This window comes from Physeter macrocephalus, chromosome 4 (assembly GCF_002837175.3).
Source record: "Physeter macrocephalus isolate SW-GA chromosome 4, ASM283717v5, whole genome shotgun sequence".
Classification (NCBI taxonomy): Eukaryota; Metazoa; Chordata; class Mammalia; order Artiodactyla; family Physeteridae; genus Physeter; species Physeter macrocephalus.
Window position 1 is genome coordinate 88024965 of NC_041217.1, and position 13194 is coordinate 88038158.

The 13194-nt window shown below is 37.9% G+C and overlaps 1 protein-coding gene across 4 annotated transcripts in view; it reads right to left on the reverse strand.

Annotated features, from left to right (window-relative positions):
- GPSM2 (G protein signaling modulator 2) overlaps positions 1 to 11822 on the reverse strand; it is a 63786-nt gene extending 51964 nt beyond the window's left edge. For all 4 annotated transcript variants that reach the window (XM_024119707.3, XM_024119708.3, XM_024119709.3 and 1 more), the window contains exon 1: positions 11604 to 11822. The gene's annotated coding sequence lies outside the window, so the exon portion shown is untranslated. The remainder of the gene's footprint in view (positions 1 to 11603) is intronic.
- Between the last annotated feature and the right edge of the window lie 1372 nt (positions 11823 to 13194).

Consider the following 13194-nt stretch of genomic DNA (forward strand, 5'->3'; position numbering starts at 1 on the left):
AACAGATATCCAGGTACAGGGAGCACAGAGGGTCCCAAGCAAGATAAACCCAAACAGACCTACACCAAGACATATTATAATAAAAACTGCAAAAGTTAAGGATAAAGAGAGGATTCTAAAGGCAGCAGAGATAAAGAGTTAATTACAAAGGAACCCCCATAAGGCTATCAGCTAATTTCTCTACAGAAGCACTGCAGGCCAGAAGGGAGTGGCAAAATATATTCAAAGTCCTAAAAGGGAAAAATTTGCAACCTAGGATACTCTACCCAGCAAGATTATCATTTAGAATAGAAGGAGAGATAAAGAACTTCTCAGACAAGCAAAAATAAAAGAATACAGCAATACTAAACCTAAACTAAAGGCAATATTAAAAGGTCTTCTCTAAATAGAAAAGAAGTAAGAATCTACAGGAAAGAGAAAATCACAACTGGAAAATAAATCACTTAAATAAGCCAGTACACAGATTAAAAAAAAATCAAAAAATTTTCTGTAAAAGTGATGATAACCACAATGAGAAGCAAAAGGATGAACATGAAGATGTGAAAGAAGACATCCAAATCATAAAATGTGGGGGAGGAGAGTAAGAAAATGTAGATTTTTTTCTCCTAGAATGTGTTTGAGCCTATATGACTACCAGTCTAAGGCAAGTAGATATCGGAAGGGGTTAACATACTTGAAAAACAGGGTAACCACAAATCAAAAACATACAACAGATTCACAAAAACCAAAAAGAAGAGAACATAAGTATAATACAAAAGAAAATCACCAGAAAAACAAAAAGAAAAAGGGACAAAGAAGAAATACAAAATCAACGGGAAAACAAGGTTTAAAATGGCAATAAATACATATCTATCAATAATTACCTTAAATGTCAATGGACTAAATGCTCCAATCAAAAGACACAGAGTGGCAGACTGGATTAAAAAAACAAGAGTGTACAATGTGCTGTCTACAAGAGACCCACTTTAGGGCAAAGGACACTTATAGATTGAAAATGAGGGAATGGAAAAGATATTTCATGCAAATGGAAATGACAAGAAAGTGGGGGTCACAATACTTATATCAGACAAAATAGACTTTAAAACAAAGGCCATAAAGAAAGATAAAGAAGGACACTATATAATGATAAAAGATCAATACAAGAAGAGGATTTTACACTTGTCAACATATATGCACCTAATATAGGATCACCCAAATACATAAAGCAAATACTAACAGACATAAAGGGAGAAATCGATAGGAATACAATAATAGTAGGAGACTTTAACACCCCCACTCACATCAATAGACAGATCTTCCAGACAGAGAATCAATAAGGCAACAGAGATACTCAATGATACAACAGAACAGTTAGACTTAATTGATAATTTCAGGATATTACATCCAAAAAAACTTGAATACACATTCTTTTCAAGTGCACATGGAACATACTCTAGGAGTTGCCGCAGACCAGCCAGAGAAAGAGGATATCACCACCCAGGGTCAGAAGGGAAGGGGTAAGGAACTGAAGTTGCACCGACGAATGGGGTCAGAAGGACCAAGACAACTGCTGGTTGCAAGGCAAATTTTATTGTACTACAGTTGCAGATTATATAGACTAGAAAAGGGAAGGTTGACAGATGGTGGTTTACATTAGCTGAAGACTGTCTCAGCTCAAGATTAACTTCCCTGGGAGAAAACCCATAAACCCAGAATCATCAAAAATAACCTGCACGTGCAGGGGGGGACAGCTTTTCTTGTCTCATTTTTCATTTTTTTTGATCTCTGGGCCCTGGTGCAAAAATAACCTGCACATGCGGGGGGAGACAGCTTTGCTTGTCTCATTTTACATTCTTTCTGATCTCTGGGCCCTGGTGATTTATCTTCCATGGAATGGAACAAGGAGGGGAACAAGTAGGTACAGTCCCTTTGAGCAGTGGTGGCACGCCTGGCACGTCCACAGCCTGCTCTCAAGGCTGACTGCTTCCCACAAGGAGAGACCACATACTAGGGCACAAAAAAAACCCTCAACAAATTTAAGAGTACAGAAATTATCTCAAGCATCTTTTCTGACCACAATGGCATGAAATTAGAAATAAACCACAGAAAAGGAAATGAGAAAAAAATGATTACATGGAGACTAAACACATGCTACTAAAAAACCAATGGGTCAACAATGGAATCAAAGAGGAAAGTAAACTATAACCTTTAAGGTAACAGTTAAAAGAGACAAATAAGGTAAAATTAAGATATATGTGCTTATATAAATAAAATTTATTTATTTATTCATTCATTCATTCATTCATTCCTGGAATCCAGCGTTATAAACAACCCCATAGGTCAGTCAGTCCAACATATTACTACAACACTCCCAGAAAGGTTACAAGGCAGCTAATCCTAATTTTGAATAGTCCTTTTAGACAGTTGCTCCACACTTTGAGCAATCTTTCCATTTCTACCCCTTTCTCCCTTCTGCTGCCATCCAACAGAGCCTAATTCCTCTTCCACATCCTTTTAAGTATATAACATAAATTAGACTCTAGATAATACACTCCTGCTGCTTTGTTAATTAAGTATAGTTAGAGAGAGGTTAGTATGGAACAGAGCAGGAGGAGGAAGGTGGAAAGGATTAGCCCTGGGAACACTGACAAGCTTCCTAGAGGAAATGAGGTTTTCATATTAATACCGGTTTGGCACATAAGAAATACAAAATATTATTCCTCGTATCCTCTCTCTTGGCCAACAAAGGAAGCAGTGTCTTAAGAAAAGATGAAAAGGTAGGTGGCAGTTATTAACCCAACAAATCTTCTCTTTTCCTTTTGTTCAGAATTCCACTGTACTTTTTTTCCTTAATAAAAAACATTAAGGGAATTAGTATAGATATTCATAGCAATAGCTCCAAAGTGCATCTAAATTACACAACAGCTACACTGTCAATTAAACTGTCTTCCACTACCACTTTGAGGTTTAGGTTGTTATTTATACTACGGGGCAGAAGGTGAGGTATTAGAATTAACTTAACTTAGAATTAAGTTAAATTATAATTTAATTGAAATATTTTTCCAGCCATGAGATCATAATGAAATCCCCAAATTCACCAATCATTAAAAAAAGTTAACTTCATACTTATTAAAATGTAAGCATTTAATTAACAAATGTACATAAATGGAGCTGCAAAATACCTTACTTGATTAGGACTGCATACAGAACCACTAAAAAAATTTTTTAAATAAGCAAGAAAATAGATAATACAATTCACCATTTTACCAAAGACAATTTATAATATGGCTTTACTATCTTCAAAGGAAGAGTATCCCCCTCCACAAAAGTCACTCTTAAATTTCAATCTCCATAACAATTAGGTAGCATTTCTTTTTTTAAAAAATAAATTTATTTATTTACTTATTTTTCGCCGTGTTGGGTCTTCATCATTGGGTCTTTGTTGCTGCGTGCAGGCTTTCTCTAGTTGCGGAGAGTGGGGGCTACTCTTTGTTGTGGTGCGTGGGCTTCTCATTTCAGGGACTTCTCTTGCTGCAGAGCACAGGCTCTAGGCACGTGGGCTTCAGTAGTTGTGGCACTCGGGCTCAGTAGCTGTGGCACTCGGGCTTAGTGGTTGTGGCTCATGGGCTCTAGAGCACAGGCTCAGTAGCTGTGGCACACGGGCTTAGTTGCTCTGCCCATGTGGGATCTTTCCGGACCAGGAATAGAACCTGTGTCTCCTGCATTGGCAGGTGGATTCTTAACCACCATGCCACCAGGGAAGTCCCAATGTAGCATTTCTTACCTTACAATTATTCACTGAACAAACAAGCAATTCTTTTTTTTTTTTAACATTTTTTTTTAATTTAAATTTTATTTTTGGCTGTGTTGGGTCTTCGTTGCTGCACATGGGCTTTCCTCTAGTTGTGGCGAGCGGGGGCTACTATACATTGCGGTGCATGGGCTTCTCACTGTGGTGGCTTCTCTTGTTGCAGAGCATGGGCTCTAGGCATGCGGCTTCAGTAGTTGCAGCACGTGGGCTCAGCAGTTGTGGCTTGTGGGCTCTAGAGGGCAGACTCAGTGGTGCATGGACTTAGTTGCTCTGTGGCATGTGGGATCTTCCCGGACCAGGAATCGAATCTGTGTCCCCTGCATTGGCAGGCGGATTCTTAACGATTCTTAACCATTCTTCCCTGGTGCCACCAGGGAAGTCCCAAACAAGCAATTCTTGATTCAATGATTCATGTTGCAAAAACTCTCTAACCAATTTACTAACGTGTTCATTCATGCTCCACATGGAGTTAACAAACCCACTTTATATTCAACATATAGTTTACATATTACTAGATAACACTAATAAAATTTACAACAAATATTAAATTATTTTTAATATTTAAAAATAATTAAGATAATAAAATTTAATGACAGGACCAGGAAATGGAATGGAAATTATAGGTTTGTAAGAATATTAAGAAGTTATCAAGTTTAACCTCCAACCTCCGTTAAGACTTACAATTAATAATTTGCAAGAAACATATATGCCCTTAATAGCATCTCCCAGGTTTTAACAAACAATGCTCCAAAAACCTCACTGCTAACAAAATTGCTAGCTCACAGCATCTTTTGGTCTGATCATAGGATAAAGAGAAAGCAATAATTATTTTCCATATCCCAGAAACTGACAGAAGCATATAGAAAGATCAACTAGTAGAGAACTCTGATCACCTCATGTCTAATTACCTGATTAGGAGGTCAAAACAGGCAGACTCCCGATATACACCTAGGTGGACTTCTAGATACTGTCCAAGGTATGCAATCAGAGGAAACAATAAATCCCAGCCCTGCTTTACTCGATTAGCAGTAAAGTATCTTCAAACTAGGTGACTGTGAAAAATAAGGGATAGACAGTTACAATTACAGTTGACCCTTGAATGGGTTCGAACTCCAAAGGTCCACTTAAACGGGGAATTTTTTCAATAAATAGATACTACAATACTACACAATCCACATGGTTGAAACTGCAGATGCGGAACCACGGATATGGGGGGCCAACTGTAAAATTATTCGTGGATTTCCCACTGCCCAGGGGGTCAGCGCCCCTAACCTCCACACTGTTTGAGTCAACTATATATCTTTTGTCCTTCTTTCAATTAATCTAAACTATCTACTCCTGACTGCAACTTAAATGCCAATAACTTTTGGTCTGATTCTTTCATTTAAGTGTCTCTATAACGTGGTAACACCCATCAGATAATAAATATCTTACTTTTCTTGCCTCCAGGTTTGATAATCTAAATTCTTTAAACTCCTCTTATCCTAATAATTCCCTCTAAGGTACAATACTCAAATTCTCCAAATCCCTTCAGCTGTAATGTTTCAAATCAGATACAGGAGCTCTTTATAAATTGGAACTGGGATAAATACTGAGGAAGAATGAAGAACACATTTAAAATAAAGTTCTTTCACATTAGAATTCAGGGTACAGGTTAGAGTAACAAATACACATCATAGTACTAATGGGGGTAGCAAAGTAGGATGCCAAAACATCCACTTATAAAATAAACTCAGGTAACTACCCTAAGTAAACTGGTTATTTTCTGTCAAATTATGTATCAGTAAGCAGACACTAATTTATTTGTAGATGGTCTAAATATGGCTTGTCACCTAATCCAAACATGTATTTCTAATTACATTTTATCTGGAAACTACAGTGCAAACAAGGTGGCAGGTATAAGGAACGATACATGTAAAAGCAGGAGTAGGAAGGTAAAAGCAGGAAGTTTACATAGAATATGAAGTGTAAGAAAAAGCAAAGGGTGTAGTAAGCAAAGGGTGTAGTAAGCAAAGTCCAACAGAGTTCAGAGCTTGATTTTAGTGTAGCAGGTGTTGAGGAGCCAATCAAAGGCAAGAAAAATTATTTTGACATTAGAATATACGACTGATGTGGGAAATCAGTGCCTAAAGCAAGGGAAGTCAGGATCAAGAACAGCTGGGTACTTGATTAAGTAATCTAGCTAAGAGTACCTACAGAAAAATGAAAACAATGCCCACGGGCTAGGTGAGAGGCAAAGGTCAAGCAGGACAGAGAGCTTACAAGACTTCCAATTTTGAGGACAGGTGGAACAGTAGCAATAGGCACAGTAACTGACAAATTGGATTGCAAGAGTGATACTTCGAGAGGAAAAAAAAATGGACTATTTGTATCAAACTTGTACTTGGTAAAGTGCTATGTTCACAAATAATAGCTGAAAGAAACAAAAAGATAACTTGAGAAAATTTGATATCAGATAAAATTTGATAAATGGGAAAGGACGGGGGGGGGGAGTAGAATGAGTGACTAATATTTCTTAATTTTGCACATCTTTAAAACTAAAAAATTTTAAAGTACCAATGAGATTCAAATGTTAAAAACTGTGATGAGTCAGTGGCAAAATTAAGGAGAAATTGCAATGGGAGAAAAAAAAATAAAGCAATGCATAAAAGGTCTGATTCTTTACTCAACATACTAAATCTCTAAACCAATAATATAATCAAACTGTCACATAATACTGTGAACTCAAGATTATAGGCATGTGTGTATCTATCTATATCTATCTATAGTGTTGGACATAGTTTTAGTGTTAACTGATAATTGTATATATCAAATATAAATTACACAATCTGAAATTAATAAACAATCATGGTACATAGTAAAGCAGATGATTCTATTCTCTATCATTCTGGAGAAATGAGAATTTGCCACAGAGAATTCTATAAAAATTGTACCAGTAAAGTTTTCCTTTAGCACATATATAATCCTAAAGTATGTGCTCTAATTAAGGTTACATCTCAATTTATTGCTAACCTTTAAGTCTGCAACAATAAATATAAGTCTGTAAGATGTTAGGCCAAGTTAGGTTAAAAAACAAGTGTAACTAACAGTGTAACTGTTAAATACATATTTCATTATAAAAACGTTCTAATAAACTGTGACTACTGATCAGCTAAATAAATAGAATAAATTCAATGAATAGATTAGAATAATGGTTCTAGATTCCAAGTAAATCTATATCTTAAAGGCACATCACCAGTCAGAAGGGTTCCCATGTATATTTGAAATTAATCCTCATGGGTCATTCTAAAAAACAGCAAATACAAGCAAAGTAAAAGCACTATTGATTTTAAACTCTCATATTTATTCTTGGCAGATTAGAAAACAAGAAATTCAGGTCTAGAGCTGTGGACATTAAAAAGGTAAAACAATGAATGCAACTATTTCAAAGTTGTATAATCCAAAAATAATTTTAGTAATATAAAGTAAGAATTCCTTTTCATTTTTTCCAAGGTTTACACCTAAAAGCTCACCATTCTAAACAACTATATATAAACTTCCTTTTTTGGTGAAGAGCATTTATATTTTTATCCATCACATAAAGCTAAAAGGACTTCAAAGAATATGTTCTCTGGATAACCAAAACATTAATAAACACCATATATGAAATTTCAAATTAGATAAATACTAAAACAAAGTGTAACCTAGAAGAAAGGGATTTGAATATTTCAAGCCTTCATCTTAGCATTGTTGTTTAACGGTGAGAAAGGACCAAGTGTATGAGTCTACTTATGAGATAGGCTGAAAGTTTGTAGTTCAACAGTAGTTTCCAACCATCTCTACACGAAGCACTACAAAATATAATCATTACTGCACAGGCAGCCTCTTAGTGTCTTAAGGTTTGGCAGCCCGTGATAAATCAGAAAGAAGTTGAATACTGAATATTTTCCTGGGGGAAGGGGGTGATAAACTAGAAAGGGGATCTATTTTTAGATTAACAGAGAGCCAATCTGAATTATGCCAGTGACCACGCTAATCATTAAAACTGTTCTGAAATTACAGTCCTTAGTGATTACAATAATTTAACAGAGGATGAAACAGTTGCTTAAAAATTTCAAGAACAAAAGGAAGATTCTTTTATGCAACAGCTCTAATCTTGGTTACCTTTTTTCCCTGCAAAGCAGTTAATGAATCAAAAATCCTTTTTCAACAAGATTACTTATTTATATTTAAGAACATAAGTATGTCCAACTAAAGGAGAAAAGTCTTATATATGTTCATTAGAATAAAATTAGTATTTTTCTCCCTATTACTTCGTTTTATTTTTCCTCAAACTGAAGCCCAGAGTCCACAAATAATGTTAATTTTCCCTCCTATAAAACAATTTAAAATATATTGTACTTTTAATCTATTAATAAAATTAATAACCTTTTGGAAGAGTTTCAACTAGACACATAAATGATTTTTAGTTCATTACTGTAAACACATAAAATTGGACACATAGCAGTATTTTAATATCAAGGTTATAGAAGACACAATGATAATTTTTTTAAAAATTCAATCAACCCCAATTATATTTTCAGTACATTTCAAATGACTACTCAGGGTATAAGGCCAGGTGATTACAAGAAAATGTCTGCAATCCAAAAACACGGATGATTCACATTAAGCCCAATTTCTTAAAAAAAATGGACAAAAATCAAACCTAAATATATACATTAATCTTTGCCCTTTCCAATCTGTAATCTTTTGTTAATAAATAAACAAATTATCGGACAAACATGATGCAATTAATAGGAGCTCAAAGAAGTAAATGCAAAATAAACATCATCTTATGAGGACATTACTATGTCAGAAAGAAAAAAAAGAGAAATACTTATTAGTAAACAATGGGGAGAACACTACTTTGAGCAAAACTCGTCACCAAGTCACCAGAAAATATGACCAGAAGCCCTTTATTACTACCAATGATGGTCAGCCATCAGCTTAAATCAATTAATATATGTATGAAGAACTAAATAGTGAAGGAGAAAAGAAGTGGTCCCTTTTCCTGAGCATCGTTCTTGAGTTAGTAAATGACAATAAATCAGTTCTCTTAACAGAAGAACTATGAAATGGCAAAATTGTTTTCAAACACATTTTTAAGGAGAAATAAATCCCAAATGCAAAATGATTATAAATGCCTAAAAAGAATCCCTAGAGAGTTTGAATTCAGACGTCTTCATAGGAAAATATAACTGTTTTCTCCTTCTGAAAGTTATCACAATTAAGTGTAAAAATGTTTCTGTTCAATTCAGTGACATTATGAGATGATATGGGAAGAATAATTCTGAGTAAAAAGGACTAGGGAAAGCTTTTTGGAAGCAAGGAAATCTGTATTGCACCTTGAAGGATGGGTAAACCTTATCAGGCAAATCCAGAAAAGGCGTTCCAGCCATGGGGAATGCTCAAGCAAAAGTAAGGAGGTGGGATTGCAGATAAAGTGTGCCAGGATGAGCACACTGGATTAGCAGTATTAAAAGAGAAGTCTAAGAAGGTACTAAATTGTGAGGGACACTGAATATGTACGTGGCTGAGGAGTATTTGTCCTTGTATTTATATGATGAGAAACCTTGTAATTTTTTCAACAAAGGAATAGCAAAGCTGGATCTGTGTTAGGAAGATAAACTGGCAGCAACAGATAGAGCAGGACAGAAGGAAGTTACTGCAAAAACTCAAGAAACTATTATTGAAAAGGAAGCTTTCTCTCTGCTATCTCACAACACCAAGCAAATTGCTTTGCACATAATCGATATCCAACAAATTTTTTTGATTTCTTGCCTGGGAAGAAGATAAGAACTATGAAGCAGCAAAGAATCCTATGGCAGTGAGAAAACCAGACTTTAATACATTTCTGCTCCAAAGTAAAGAGTATATTCATAGTCACGTAAATAACTCAGGAAAGACTTACTCTTATATTTTTACTGTTTTATAAAGATGATTAAAAGGACACTGAAAATGTTATGTAACTTATAAAGCATTGAAAGGAAAATAGCTGTCCTAAAAGAAGAGTTGAAATATTTCTGCACAGTTCACAGCAAAACAGAGCACATACAGGCATCTTAAAAGTAGGATTATGTCTCTACAAATGGAATCCAGAGACCTGGAGGAGATTTAAACAAACACAGAGGCAATATAGCATGTGCTTTGGGACCAGGCCATGGTTTGAATCTCAGCACGGTGACTTATTAGTTATACGATCTTAAGCTAGTTAAACTCTCAGTGTTGGTTTGGGGTAACGATACTTATCCAACATGTGTCATGATGATTAGAGATATGATTTATAAAAAGCACCTCAGTGCCTGGTTCTGGTACTTAAAAGTACTCAATAGAGTAGTAATACTGATAATTGCCATTGTTATTATAAAAAGTAACGTCTATTAGAATAGATTTAGAACACTAGTCTAAATCTATGTCAGGTTTTCAATTTTAAAATTCCAGAGAAGTAATTACAGAATTTTTATCTTTTAGGTAAATCTTAGAAACATTTTATGCTTAAGAACAAGGCCATTTAAAAAACTACTATAACCTCTCTTTGTTTTAATTAGCCTAATACCAAGTCTGAGATTTATATTAAAATATAATATTTGTAACACTGCATGTCTGATTTAATAACAGAAGGAAATACAACTAAACAGCTTATCTAGCCAAAGAGGATTTGGAGGTAATGCCTCTAAAACAATAACACACAACTTTTTACTCTGTATCTGCTCCACTCCTCATATTATAAATAATGGCCTGAGAAAGACCTTGCCAGAAGGAATCCATGGTAGGGTGTAAAGAAGAGTAGGTATGAGACTGTCCCTCCTCCCCTGAGTCCCCACCTACACACACTCACACACACACAGGTCAACCAACAGCGATCTGCCCCTTTTTAATGCTGCTTACTGACTTCTAAATGATCAACCAAAGCTGCTTCTTGAATAATGACAAGCCAAGCAAAAGTGGTATTTATCAGAGGTGATCACACTGGTGACTATCAAGCCAGAAATCTTCCGTGCACCCTTCTAAAGTGGCAGCTTGAAAATTCAGCTTCCCACACACGCCACCAGCGACTCCAATACAAGCCGACTGAAAGGAAAGCCAAGAATCTACTTCGTTCAACTCCACGGGAGGGTTAAATTATGCATTAAGGCAAACAGAATTTCCATCCTTACTCGTTTTCTTTAAGAGTTCAAATGATACCAGGTAAAATGAGCTAACTGGTTACCATCAATACAAGGAAATTATAGGTTTTCCACTTTTTAGTATTCGAAGATATTCTATGGATTTTCAGGAAAGCGCTTTCTTGACATTCTCTGCTTACTAAAACTTTTTGCAGCAACTATCAATTTCTACGGTAAGTCGACAGGTTGGTTTCCCCAAAGTCCAGGAATGTCAATGTGGTAAACGCAGGTGTCTGAAAAAGACTGCCCGCTTTAGACACCAAACTCACGACTACAAGTGAACGCGACCCGCCTCGGACTTCATTCCACAGGGTTTCGGGTTTTTAATGTTTGTCACACTCCGAATACGTAAGAAGTCGTTGTATCCTACTGTACTTTTTATTTAAAAAAAAACTAGGGAATGAAGCTCTTAGAATGTACTCTTCTTTTTAAATCTCCAACCTGAAAGCACCCGACTGCTCGACCTGGAGCGGGCTGCTGTTCACCCCGAGCTTCAGGTTTCTCAACGCCCGACCCCGCGACCACCCCGGCCCCCTCCCGCCCGGAACAAAGCAGCCCGCCCCCCCACACACGCCCCCTCCCTGTCACCTCCCTCCGCGGGGCGCCCACAAACTCCCCTCCGAACTCACCTCGCGGGGGCCGGCGAGTCTGGGGAGCGCGGCGCACCCGGCGAAGCTGCAGCAGGAGCCACCCGGGCTACGGGCCGGTGGCCGCGGCCCTTCCCCCGGAGGGTGCCCAGGCACAGGCACCGCAGGAGGCCTGCGCGCAACCCCCTCCCCCGCCCCCACAGGTCACGTGGGTCAGAACTCCGGGCTCTCCTCGCCTCCCGGCCAGTCGGCCGCCACACAGGGGTCTCACAGCGCCGCCCGCCCGCTGCCGCGCCCCTCCTCTGCGCCTGCGCCCCACAGCTCCAGGCGCTCCCATTCAAACCGACAACGCCCCGCGTCTTTCGGACACGCCAATGGCCAGCGCGGGAGGCGAGGCGGGGCGGGGCCGTCGGCGCTCTGCCTCCGCTGTCTGGGGTGGGCTGGGGAGTGCGTGTCGGCCTGAGGGGGACCTTGGGGCTCTTAGTCCCTCCGCTGCCCCGGCGTCTGTCCTCAACCACCAAGTTGAAGTTACTTTCCTGCCCTCCTGTTTCTTCTTCAGACGCTGAAGGGTGGGCGATAAATATCGTCCAGAAACCGTCCTTCAGACGGGGTCTGGCGCACAGCCTTTTAAAAGATGGGAAGCCCAAGCAAGTGCCGCCTGTCCTGAAGGCTTGGTTCCGGCCCGGAGAATGAGTCCCCCAGTGGCATTTGTGGGATGTTTAAGAAAAAGAGGGCTCTATGAAAGGAACAGAGGGACCCGTGTGGAAGTCTGAACAAGGCAGCCTCAGTTCTTGAGGCAGTGTCACAATTCCGGCGTTCCCAGCTGTTAAAAAAGCAAACTTGTGTTGACTGCAGAATCGCTGGTTCCCGGGAAAGTTGGGTGGCAGCTTTGCTCAGTTTCAAGTAACTACATTCCAAAGACACTAGGAAGGCTAAGTTTTATTTCCATTCTCTTCCTCTTCACGTCAAGTTAACTGAAAAATACGTCTGTTTGTGCTTTACAAAAATACTAAGACTATAATCTCTCTCGGATAACTAATCTGATGAATTTAATCGTATTATTTCTCAAATAGATATTTCTCCACTGAAATGAAATTTAAAGGTTTTTACAGGCTTAAGGCTGTGTTAAGAAAACTCCACTTTCAGTATCTCTTACTGAGGACGTGTTAATGGCAAAGGGGTTAAAATAACAGCTTTGGCATCAAACTAGACCCGGATTTGAGTTCCATCTCTGCCACTTACTGGTTGATTGACCTTGAACGAGTTATCCTTATCTTCTTTAGCCTCAGTTTCCTCAACTGTAAAACACAAATAGTAAATCCTCTTTTAATAAAGGTGGTTGTGATGCTTAAGTGAGGTAAGTTTTGTTAAGTGGTTAACATCGTGCCTGACTGCTCAATAAATGGTAACTGTTATCATTATTATCAACAACTACCCTTAATATCAGGTGCTTAGAAGCAACAACTGAATTAGCTGGCTGTACTATTTCAGAGATAGGTATTATAATCTTTTCTTACTCATAAATTCTTTTGGGGGTGTTGATATGAAAGCCACAAAGGAAGTACAATATGTCAAATTCATCATGTCGGAAATGAATCATTATTTCCCCCTTGCAAATCTTCTCTTACACATA